We start from the raw sequence: 12,675 nt of genomic DNA, 5'->3' as shown, positions 1-12,675 counted from the left end.
CAGGAAGTTTTTGTTTTTTACATTATCCTATATTTGACTTCCAGAAATTCATCAAAACTTCCTCTTGAGTGTTCCTGTTTATGGCGCTCACAGCTTCTATCTGGGCTGTGTCTCTCTGGATTGTGCCTGTCACTACTAATTTTGGGGTAGTGATTGGCCCTGTCATATTAGTTCTCTGATAAGTCCAAGAAAAGTTATCAATTTTTAATTTTTCCAGCTTTTTATTGAAGAACAAGACTAATGACTTCTAAGCTCTTTACATGTCAAAGCTGAAGTCGGAAATTTCAAAGTTTATGGCTTTTTTATGCCTAGCAGTTCTTCTCGCAGGAATTTTGTTTTTGTTTTCGCTTTTGATTTTTTAGGCGGAGTCTCACTCTGTCACTCAGGCTGGAGTGCAGTGGTGCAATCTCGGCTCACTCCAACTTCTGCCTCCTGGGTTCAAGTGATTCTTCTGCCTCAGCCTCACCATATTGGCCAAGCTGGTCTCGAACTCCTGACCTTGTGATCCACCCACCTCGGCCTCCCAAAGTACAGGCATGAGCCACTGTGCCCAGCCTCTCCCAGGCATTTTATATTATGAATATTATTGCATAAGGGCACACAATACATAAACAGAGATATTCACTATAGTATTGTTTACAACATTGAAAAACTGGAAACACTTAAGTGTCTACCAATAGGATACTAGTTAAAGATCTTGTGGTATAGCCACACAAAGGATTTCTATGAAGCTAGAAAACTGGTGATACAGACATCTGTAGCCTAATATGAATAAATATGAATAAATAGGGGAAAATACAAGTTGTAGACTACATATATAATAAGATCAGAGTCTGTGTAAAATTTTAAAAATACATACCCATATGTATGTATTTTTATATACATATATACACAAATGCTTATATACAAATATATATAAATGTAAAATATATATAAAAATATAAAATGACTAAAAGAAGAAACAATTAAAACATTCATTGTTGTTACTTGTGAGACATGAAATGGGAGGAAAACATTTACTTTTTACTTTATACCTCCCTTTATATATTCTTTTACAAAGAACATTCATTATTTTATTATTATATAGAACAGGAAGAAATAAAACTGTTTGTTTGCAGATGATATCATTGTTTACACAGGAAAAAAAACCTCCTAAAATGAATAAGTGATTATAGCAAGTAAGTATTACTTTAAAGGATATACAGTTAATATTCAAGTCAATCACTTTCCTAAAATAATAGCAATGAGCAACTGAAATTTGAAATTAAAAACACAATGCCATTTACATTAGCACCTTACAAATAAAATATTTAAGTATAAATCTAATAAAATATGTACAAGATCTGTATGAAAAACATTGCAAAACTTGTCAACAGAATCATAGAAAACTCAATGAATGGAGAGACATTTCATGTTTATGGAAAGGAAGGCTCAAAATTGTCAAGATGTTTTTCCCAACTTGATCTAGTGAGTCATTACAATCCCAATGAAATTTCAGCAAGCTATTCGTGCATATTGAAAAACGGGTTCTATAGTATATAGGAAGAGGCAGAAGACCAAGAGTAGCCAAAAATACTAATGGGGAAGAACAAAGTCAGAAGACTTATGCCACCTGACTTTGAGACTTACTATCAAGCTACAACAACCAAGAAGGCATAGTATGGACAAAATAACAGATAATTATCTCGATAGAACAGGACAGAGAGCTCAGAAATTGACCTACACAAATATAGTCAACTGATCTTCAACAAAAAAGCAAAAGTAACACAATAAAGAAAAGATAGTCTTTTCAACAAATGCTGGTGAGCAACTGGACATTACATACAAAAATAAATAAATAAATCTAGACACAGACCTTACGCTATTCACAAAAATTAACTCAAAATAGATTATATTTTGGACCTAATGGACCTAGACATAAAATGGAAAACTGTAAAACTTTTAGAAGATAATACAGAAGAAATGTAAATGACCTTGCATTTGACAATGACTTCTTAGATAAAACACCAAAGAAATTACTGATAAATGAAACTTCATTAAAATTAGAAGCTTATGCTATGTGAAAGACACTGTACAAAGAAATTAGAAGACAGGCAGCAAATTGGGAGACAATATTTGCAAAAGACATGTCTGATAAAGGACTATAACCCAAAATACATTAAAAAAATCTTAAAATGTAACAATAAAAAAACCAACAACTATATTTAAAAATAGAAGACCTGAGTGGACACCTCAGCAAACAACATACACAGGTGGCAAATAAGCATATGAAAAGCTGCTCAACATCATGTGTCATTAGGAACTTGCAAATTAAAACAAAAATGAGATATCACTACATACCTATTAGAATGGCAAAAATCCAGAAACTGAGAACACCAAATGATGGTGAGGATGTGGAGCAATAGGAACTCTCCACACCTGATCTTAACCAAAAGGCCAAGAAGTGATAGCAGCAGGAACTCTCATTCACTGCTAGTAGGAATGAAAGTGGTACAGCTACTTTGGAAGACAGTTTGGCAGTTTCTTACAAAAATCTTATATGTGATCCAGCAACATACTTCCTTGATACTTATGCAAATGAGTTGAATACTTAGTTCACACAAATCCTTCACATGGATGTTTCTAGCTTCTTTATGCATAATTGCGAAGACTTAGAATAAACCAAGATGTTCCTTCAGTAGGTGAATGGATAAATAAAGTGTGGTATATCCATACAATGAATAACTATGGTTATTCAACACTATGTGAATGGACATGGAGGAAACTCAAATGCATGTGAGTAGAAGAAATCAATCAGAAAAGGTTACATACTGTATGAGTCCAACTGATGCAGGACAAGCAAGCACCAATATTAAGTCTTAGCCAGGGAAGGTTTTTGGCTTCGCACAGAAAAGAATTAAAGGGTAGGCCAGGTGGTGTTAAATAACAACTGTTATTGATATGGCAGAAGTACTGCTCCTCATGGAGCAGGGCCACCCCATAGGCAGTGGTGTTCAGGGTAGCAGCTCAGAGGCAGGTTTTCACTCATATGTAACCTCACTTTTAATTATATGCAAATTAATGGTGGTTTATGCAGAAATCTATAAAATGAGGGTGGTAACTTCTGGGTTGACGGGTTGTGGCAAGGTGGCAGTAACTTCTGGGTGTTGCCATGGCAATGGTAAACTGACATGGCACACTGGTGAGCCTGTGTTAGGGGGAGGTGCTCCTGCCCAGACCTGTTTTAGCTAGTCCTTAATTTGGTCCGATGTCTAAGCCCACCTCCAGAGTTGAGTTCCCCGTCCTACCTCACAACAATATGACATTCTGGGAAAGGCAAAACAATGGAGTCAGTAAAAAGATCAGTGGTTACCAGAAGTTGTAGGGAGGGGTAGGTGAATAAGCTGAGCCTAAAAGAATTTTAGAGTAGTGGAAATATTCTGTATGATACAATAGTGGTGGATGCATGTCATTATACATTCGTCAGAACCTACAGAATGTATGACACCAAGAGTGGACCTCACGTAAACTGTGGACTTTGGGTCATCATGTGTCAATGTAGGTTCAGTGATGTAATAGATCTTCCACTGTGGTACATTTATGCTGATAAGTGGGGGAGGCTGTGCATGGGAACTCCCTTTAGTTTCTGCTCAATTTCACTGTGAACCTAGAACTGCTCTAAAAACTAAAAGTCTATTAAAATTAAAGTCTAATTAAAGCCTATTAAATGTAAATATATGTATATATTTAACAATGCTGCACGTCTTATTTTATTTGCAAGAAAAAGTAATAGGCCTTGGGGAATATAAAAATATACTAACAAGAATTGAACTAAAACTTTTGCATAATTGAGAAATGATTATCAAGATTGAGTAAGCTTGGCCAATGACATGATTCTTCTGTTTGGACCCCTGTATTATTTATTCTTATAATTTTGGTGACCATTAATGGTGGTTATTAATGCAGGATATGCGGGTCATACAATGACCATTAAAACCAAATATCAAAATAAACTGAATTTTGAGCCAGATCTTCAAATTGTTATATTTTCATAAACCATGATTTCAAAAAGTAATAAAGCCTATTTGAATAGACACATTTAACTAAAATAGGATGCATGCATAATTTAAAAATGAATGACATACATTTTGGGGTACTCGGAGTATGCATTTTTAACCCTTTTTGGGAGTGTGTGATCCAAAAATTTGTGAGCTGTTGATTCAGAGGGCCAGACACACTAGTAACTAAATAGTCTTATTGTCAAGATCAATGACAAAGACATGAACTAAATGACCCAGCAACGGGTCATTTCTTGTTGTCGCTGTGTGAGACATCAGCAGTATTAACATATAGCTTTTATTTACTTTTATTTTAAATACAAAATGTTCATGGGCCTTCAGGAAAGTACATTTGCCTGACAATTTGAAAATGCCCACATTTTGGAATTGAGGTATTTTTCCTGTATATAATGTTCTTTAGTTTTTGCAACATGTAGTTAGTGCAAAAATAATATTTACCTAAGGGACAAAAATTCTTTCAGTTATGCCTTCTTGGCTGGGCCCTTACCCAGCCTTTAAAATTTATTCCTGCCTCCCACTTTCTGTTTCTTTTATTTCCCCAGAAACAAAGGGGAAAATCTTTGGCGTCCATCTGTGTAAGGGGCACCCGATAACACATTAGGCAGCCACTCTGTTATTTCAGGGGCAGGAGAGGACAATAAACTAGAAAATAGAATTGCCATGTGGAATAGTGCTGATGCATCTTTTCCTTACATTTTGCAAAGGTTGTAAAGTACTAAAATCATGGATTTTTAGCCCAGGGAGAAATCATCTAATCTAGTCTTCTTATTTTAAAGATGAGGAAATTTAGTCTCAGAGAGTTTCCGTGGCTTAGCCGTAGAACCATCAGTTTGATGTAGCTCATGGATTACAGTCTAATACTTTCACTTACAACTGGAGAAACTCGAGCTCAACAAATTAAGGGACTTTTCTAAGATTACACAGCGAGATGGGGAATTTAAGAGGAGACCCTGGTGTTTGGACTCTCAGAACCCTATGCTGGATTGACAGCCCCTTAATCAGGTAAGATAGTTTGGTCAAAAGAAATGAGGGCTGAGAAGAGGTAGAATGGTGAGATCCATCAGGTCATCAAGTCTCAGTTCGCATTTCCTCAATATATGAATGAAAATTTGGCTGGCCTTCATCTCATCATACCTGGGAGGTAACCTCTAAGCCTTTGGAACTTCCCCAGTGATCGCAGTGTCTGTTATTCATGGTGGGCCCTTCAGACTACATCTGATACTTTTTGCTAAGAGGTCCTGTTCTTGTATTATGTCTCTTAACATAATGTCCTTCAGTTCCATCCATGTTGCAGTAAGTGACAGGATTTCAGTCTTTTTTATGGCTGATAGTATTTTTTTTTTTTTTTTTTTTTTTGAGATGGAGTCTTGCTCTGTCACCAGGCTGGGGTGCAGTGGTGCGATCTCAGCTCACTGCAACCTCCGCCTCCCTAGTTCAAGCAATTCTCCTGCCTTAGCCTCCTGAGTAGCTGGGACTCCAGGCGCCTACCACCACGCCTGGCTACTTTCTGTGTTCTTAGTAGAGACGGGGTTTCACCATGTTGGCCAGGCTGGTCTGGAACTCCTGACCTTGTGATCTGCCCGTCTCGGCCTCCCACAGTGCTGGGATTACAGGCATGAGCCTCCGCGCCTGGCCTGGCTGATAGTATTCTATTGTCTTTATCCATTGTCTTTATCCCTTCCTCCGTTGTTGGACACCGAGGTTGGACGCTTTGGCTATTGTGAATAAAGCTGCAATAAACATGGGGGAGCAGATGTCTCTTTGATAGACTTATTTCCTGTCCTTTGAATAAATGCCTAGTAGTGGGATTTCTGGGTCATATAGTAGTTCTATTTGTAGTTTTTTTGTGGAACCTCCATAGTATTCCCCATAGATAAATGTTTGAGATGATGGATATGCCAATCTTGTTCTGATTGCTATGAATTTTTTGTATGACAACATCACTATGCACCCCATAAATATGTACAGTTATTACATTGTCCATTAAAAATAATTTTTTTTCAGTTCCAGTGAGCTCCCCTGGTTGGCAGTTTTCCACACTGTAGCGAGAAGGTTACATCTTTGGGGATGACAGGAGCTTCAGGTGGGGAACCCTCCCAGACCTCACCCTATGCTTCTCCCTTTGGCTGGTTTTGATTTGTATATTTTGGCTAAAGTAACATTGTAATAATAAGTATAGCACTTTCCTGAGTTCTTTGAGTCATTCTAGTGACATTACATCTGAGGAGGTAGTGGGAGCCTCTGAGCTTGCAGCCAGCTGGTCAGAACGGAGCGGGACCTGGGAGCTCTGGAATCTGTGACTGCTGTCCAAAGTGAGGACAGTTTTATGCAGGGCAGTGCAGGTAACCTGCAAAGCTTGCTTAACCTTGCATATTTGGCTTTAGAAGTCATTGGACACATGTTCCTAAGATTCTAAAACTTTGGGGAGTAAGGACAGAAATGAGTCTGAAAATACTAAGATTAAAACCATGAGATATTTTGCTTTACTTTCTCCACAGAAACTCATTTTCTCTAAACTCCAGCCTTTACTGCCTCACACCAGCTGCACTCATAACAGTTTCCCAAGGCTCCCAGCCATGACCTGTTCTTTGAAACATCCCAGTGCAGAACATAACACAGCCGTGTTTTGTTTTGTTTTGTTTTGTTTTGTTTTCTGCTGGGGCAAGATTGATTATTTAGAAAGCAAGATAAAAATCTTTTAGTAATTTCTCTCACGTAGACAAAAAAGCAAGCAAGCCAGCAAGCAAGCAAGCAAAAAAAGAAAATCACCTGATTTCTTATCTTGGGTAACTGCTGGTTGGCTTTTGCCAAACAAATTCGAGGATTACTTAAACGCTAGGTTGAGTTCACAGCCAGGTTGTCTGACTCTCCCCTCTTAAGGAAATCAGACTCGTCCTGCTTTAATTACCTCTTTGGAATAGCGAGCAATTTTTGTGCCCAGGCATGAATTCTGGAAGACAGAGAGAATGGAATCACTAAAGATAAGCTGAACTAGGAGGTTGAAGGCAGGAAAGTGCATGCATGTAGCAAGAACCAAGTTTTATAGGAAACTAAAGGTTACTATTATTATCACTGTTGTTTGTTTTACTTTGTTTTGTTTTATTGTATTTAGTTTTTTGTTGTTGTTGTTGTTGTTGTTGTTGTTGTTTTTGAGACAGAGTCTCACTCTTGTTGCCAGGCTGGAGTGGAGTGGCATACTCTTGGCTCACTGCAACCTCCGCCTCCCAGGTTCAAGCAATTCTTGTGCCTCAGCCTCCCAGTAGCTGGGATTACAAGCGCACACCACACACTCGGCTAATTTTTGTATTTTTGGTAGAGACGGGGCTTTCACCATGTTGGCCAGGCTGGTTTTGAACTCCCGACCTGAGGTGATCTTGGATTATAAGCATGAGTCACCGTATTTTTTTTTTTTTCTAACTTTAGCTGGGAGTCTTGTCATCAAAAATAAATACAGTTGCATGGAGCTCCTTAAGATCTGAACCAAACTAAAAATAGAAAGGCAGGGGCTAAAAAGTTATTTTAAGAACCCCCCAACCACAGTCACTTGTGGGCTGAGCGGGGAGCAGGAAGCATGTCTGGTGGCGCCATCTTGGAGTAAGAAGCCATGGCTGGTGGCACTGATGGCTCACATGGAGCTGAACTTGAACATGACACCAGCGCTGGGTGAGGTGGGGAGGGGGTTGTGAGGAGGTGCTGCCGTCATTGCTGCAGCTCCTTCATTCTGTTGAGGGCACTGCCGGCATGGAACCACTCGATCTGTATCTTGTTGAAGGTGTGGTTCAGGAAGATGGTCTCCTGGGTCCCGTTGGGGTGCTTGATGATGTACTTCAGGGGCTTGCCAGGGGCAAGTCCTTCAGGCCCTGAAAGGTCAGCTTGTCCACAAGGCGAATCTTGCTGTAGTCAGCTGGGTCAGCGAAGGTCAGGGGCAGCAGGTTCTGCTTCTTCAGGTTGGTCTCATGCATCCTGGCAAAGCCCTTGGTGATGATGACCCAGCCCCTGAGGTGGCGAGGCTCCAGTGCTGCGTGCTCCTGGCTTAAGCCCTTGCCATAGTTCTCATCCCCGAGTTACCACGCACCTGATGCCATGATGCTTGTAGTAGCGGGCAGTGGCAGGGACGGGGTCCAACTCCTGGGTGACGGCATCATGCACAGAGTTGGCCTTGCTATTTTCAATGTTGATGGCACCAATGAGCAGGTTGTTGGAGATGTTTTCCAAGTGCCTACGGAACTTCCAAGTGCTGGGGCCAGCAGCCGAGATGTGATCAGTGGTACCCCTTGCAGGGGTGCTGGTAGGTGTCCTGTCCTGGGTCCAGCTCTGCTTGAGGAAGCTCATCTGCATCAGGAGCCTCCAACTTGAACTTCTTGCCATCCTTGCCTGTCAGGTAGTTGGTCTCTGGGTTGAACTTGAGGGTTCCCGCAATGGCCAGGGCTGTGACAGTCTCTGGGGATGTGACGAAGGCGTGGGTCTCAGGGTTTGTGTCATTGCAGCCCGTGAAGTTCCTGTTGTAGGAGGCGACAGTTATGTTCTTCTCCTGCTTCTTAATGTCCTTCCTGTCCCACTGGCCATTGCAGGGGCCACAAGCATTGGCCAGGACGATGCCGCCCACATCCCTCAAGGTCTGTGCTTAGCCGTCCCGCTCAGTGGTGGTGCAGATCTGCTCAGAGCATGGAGTGATCGTGAACTGGGACTTGCACTTGAGGCCATGGGCTAGTGCCTGCTTGGCCACAGCTGCTGAGTGCCCCATATCTTCATAGCTTGAATTGGTGCAGCTGCCAATCAGACCCAGTCAGATGTCCAGAGGCCATCCTTCCTTCTCGGCCACCTTGCCCACTTCTGCCACGGGGGGAGCCAGGTCAGGGGTGAAGGGCCCATTGATGTGCGGCTTCAGTTCACTGAGGTTAACTTCAGTTAGTTGGTCATAATGGCAGCCAGGGTCAGGCACCAAGTGATCCTCAAATTCATCAGCTAGATCGGCAATGTCTGCCCGGCAGGTCTTGCTCAGGTACTACTTCATCCTGTGGTTGTAAGGAAACACGGAAGTGGTGGCCCCAATTTCTGCGCCCATGTTGCAGACTATCGCCATGCCAGTGCAGGAGACGGAGTCTACACCAGGCCCGTGGTATTCCACGATTGCACCTGTGCCACCTTTCACTGTGAGGATGCCTGCCACCTTCAGGATCACATCTTTGGGTGAAATCCAACTGGAGAGGGAGCCCATCAGCTTCATGCCAATCACCTTGGGGCGCTTCAGCTCTCAGGGGATCCCAGTCATGACACCCACAGTTCAGCACCCCCAACTCCAATGCAGATGCCCCCCAGGCTGCCACCACTGGGGGTATGGGAGTCAGTGTCAATCAGAAGAACCCCAAGGTATTCATAGTTTTCCAAAATAAGCTGGTGAATGATTCTAGATCCAGGCTTCCAGAAGCCCCCGCCATATCTGACACTTGCATTTGCCAGGAAATTATAAACTTCGTGGTTGATGTCCTTGGCCCGGCGCAGGTCTTTTTCACTCCCGAGCTGGGCCTCAATCAGATGGTCACGGTGGATGGTGGACGGCACGGTCACCTTGGGAGCCTGCTGCTGATGAACTGCAGTGTGGCCATCTGGGCGGTTGCATCCTGCATGGCCACGCTGTCTGGCCACTGCTGCAGGTACATCTTGCCCCACTCGATTTCCTAGCTGGCGGGGTCATCCAGGTGTCCATACACAATCTTCTCAGAGAGGGTCAGAGGCCGGTTCAATCGTTTGCGAACAATGTTAATGTTCTTCTCTACCAGGTCATAGTGGATGTACTTGGACTCAAAGTGACTCGTCGCCACCTTGGCCTGTTGGCACAGGACTGAGGCCACATGGTACTGCTGCATACCCAGAGCTTTCTGCAGCCAGATCACCAGTAGGCTGTAGGGCGCCATTTTGTGCACTGACAAAGATGGGGTCGCGTCTGTGTTTGTTTTAAAAGAGAATATATTGTAACTACAAGGCCTGGAAAATGCAGTAAGAAAATGGGGTGAAGATGCTTCTAGCATCTGGAAGAGGGTAAATCTCTGGAATCAGGCAATCAGCCAACACTCACTCTGACTTCATCACCCTTCACCCTCTTTCAGGTGGATTTGCTGAGCTCTTCCCTGGCAGGCCAAACCCATGGGAGCAGATGGCACCTTGGGAGCTTGACCTCTTCCAATTGTCAGGGCGTGGGAGTCGTTCTGCCACTCTTGTCTCACAGCAGGAGTACCTGAAGAGAACCCTGGCCCTTTTGTGGGGGTGTGGGGTGGTTAACTAGGCTTGTTCTTACAGAAAATAATGGGCTGATAGGGGAGATTGTCTTCTTCACAGTTTATGTCAGATGTAACCCTCTACTCTGTGAAAGATAACAGGTTTGGTAATTAGAGATGAAGGAATTTAATTGATTTCTAAAAGTATTTATGGAACAGGTACTATATATCTGACAAAGACCTGAGAATACAGAACAGAGGGGAGAATAAGACATTGCTAGCAGAGTGATAGACTAGTCAAGCAGGTGAATAATTATCATCTCATATGATAAGAGCTATAGCAGACAGATGTGCAGGTACCATGGGGGCAGAGGTGAATGCCCGATTCCACAGAACAGAGACAATGGAGAAAGAAGAGAAGAAAGCATCTGGACTGGAGATAATTTGACAATGTGGAAAGGACAGGGTTTTAAAAATTCATCAGATTAGGTACAAATCCCTTTATCCAACTCTGTGTCCCCAGGAAAGTCACTTAACCCTTCTGAGTCCCTATTTAATCAATATGATATAAAGAGTATACTCACATCATAAGGTCATGATGAGGATTAGATGAGATCTTTTAGACTAGTCATCTCGGGCACTGCCTGGCCCATGGTCACTCCCCAGCAAATGATAGCTCAGTGGCTACAATTAAGGTCAAATTGGATTTTGTCATTTCAGTGGGGAAATGGAGCTGTGGGCTCCATTGAGTGGGATGTAAAGAAGCGAGAGATGACTCATCTCTCATTTGAACAATCAGGCAGATACTGAGGACAAGCACAATTAGGTTTGGAGAACAAAGGGTGAACATCTGTGTGGTTTGGAATCAGTTGCAGTTAACATGCTGTGGGATGGCGTGGTAATCACGAAGGAGGAACAGGAAGGAGGTGCCAGTTGGACTGCCCCAAGGCAACTCTTGAGCCATCAGGACAGCTCAACACCTCCTCTGTTTTCATCGTTGTACTTCCTATTAGTCAAGCAGAGGACCGTTCTTTCCCATGATTCAGATTGTATCCTGCCTCATCTCCCTGAACTTTTTGAGGACAGCTATAGGCAGGCACAAGACCTGATTGACTCATTCCCTCAGTCTTTTTTTTTTCAATTCGATAACTTTTTTTCAATTCAATAAAGTAGGTAATTGAATTATCTTCTTTATGCCAAGTGCTGATCTAGGACCTGAAGGAACAATTGAATGGAATAGCTGAGTTCCCTGCTCAATAATCTTAAATATACTTGCATGTATTTAAATATTAGGCATCTCTATGCCCCTCCTTACTTGCAGACAGTTTAATTAGAATAGAGGATGACATTTTTCCCTCTTGTATGAATTCTAGATGCCTTTATGGCAACAAAAAAAAACCATCTTGAAATGTTTTTTAGAAATATATTGTCCAATATTCTTGATTCAATAAGTATTTACTGGATGTGTATTATGACCATACATCCTTATCTTTCAGATGAGTAAAAGAATCCTAAGGGAGGTAGTATGGACCAAACGTTTATGTCCTCCCAAAATTTCTGTGTCTAAGCCCTAACCCCTAGTGGGGTTATATTTGAAGATAGGTCTTCTAAGAAAGCAATTAAGGTTAAAAGAGGACATAATGATGGGGCCCTGATCTGTTTGGATTACCATCCCATTTCCAAGTAGAAACACCAGAAATCTTGCTTGTTTGCCCTTTCTCTGAATGCATGCACTCAGGAAAGGCCATATGAGCATGGAGCAAGAAACCAACCATCCCCCAGCCACAAAAACAGCTCTCACCAAGAACTGAATTGGCTGGCACCTTGATCTGGACTTTCCAGCCTCTGCAACTGTGAGAAAATACACTTCTGTTGTTTAAGCCACCTGGCCTATGATATGGCAGTCAGAGCTGACTAAGACTGAAGGGCCACTGTATCGGTTAGCTATTGCTATATAACCACTCCACAACTCAACCACTTAGACATTAATCATTTATGATTTGTAAAAACTCTGCAGGTTTGGGGTGGCTCACACCTGTAATCCCAGCACTTTGGGAGGCTGATGCAGGTGGGTCACCTGAGGTCAGGAGTTCGAGACCAGCCTGACCAACATGGGAAACCCTGTCTCTACTAAAAATACAAAAATTAGCTGGGTGTGGTGGTACATACCTGTAGTCCCAGCTACTCGGGAGGCTGAGGCAGGAGAATCGCTTGAACCTGGGAAGCAGAGGTTGCAGTGAGCCAAGATCACACCATTGTACCCCAGCCTGGGCAACAAGAGCGAAATTCCATCTAAAAAAAAAAAAAAAGAAAGAAAGTCTGCATGTTTGCCAGGGGTTGGCTGATCTGGGCTGGTTTCCACTGTGGTTGGGTTTAATCTATGTGTGTCTCATCCTTTTGCT

The 12,675-nt window shown here is 42.4% G+C and overlaps 1 pseudogene; it reads right to left on the bottom strand.

Moving 5' to 3' along the window:
* Nucleotides 1–7,757: 7,757 nt before the first annotated feature.
* Nucleotides 7,758–9,973, bottom strand: LOC112632867 (annotated as a pseudogene).
* Between the last annotated feature and the right edge of the window lie 2,702 nt (nt 9,974–12,675).

The sequence above is a fragment of the Theropithecus gelada genome, chromosome 10, assembly GCF_003255815.1.
Source record: "Theropithecus gelada isolate Dixy chromosome 10, Tgel_1.0, whole genome shotgun sequence".
Taxonomy (NCBI): Eukaryota; Metazoa; Chordata; class Mammalia; order Primates; family Cercopithecidae; genus Theropithecus; species Theropithecus gelada.
The sequence above is the reverse complement of the archived record's forward strand: the minus strand, read 5'-3'. Positions and strand labels throughout refer to the sequence as shown.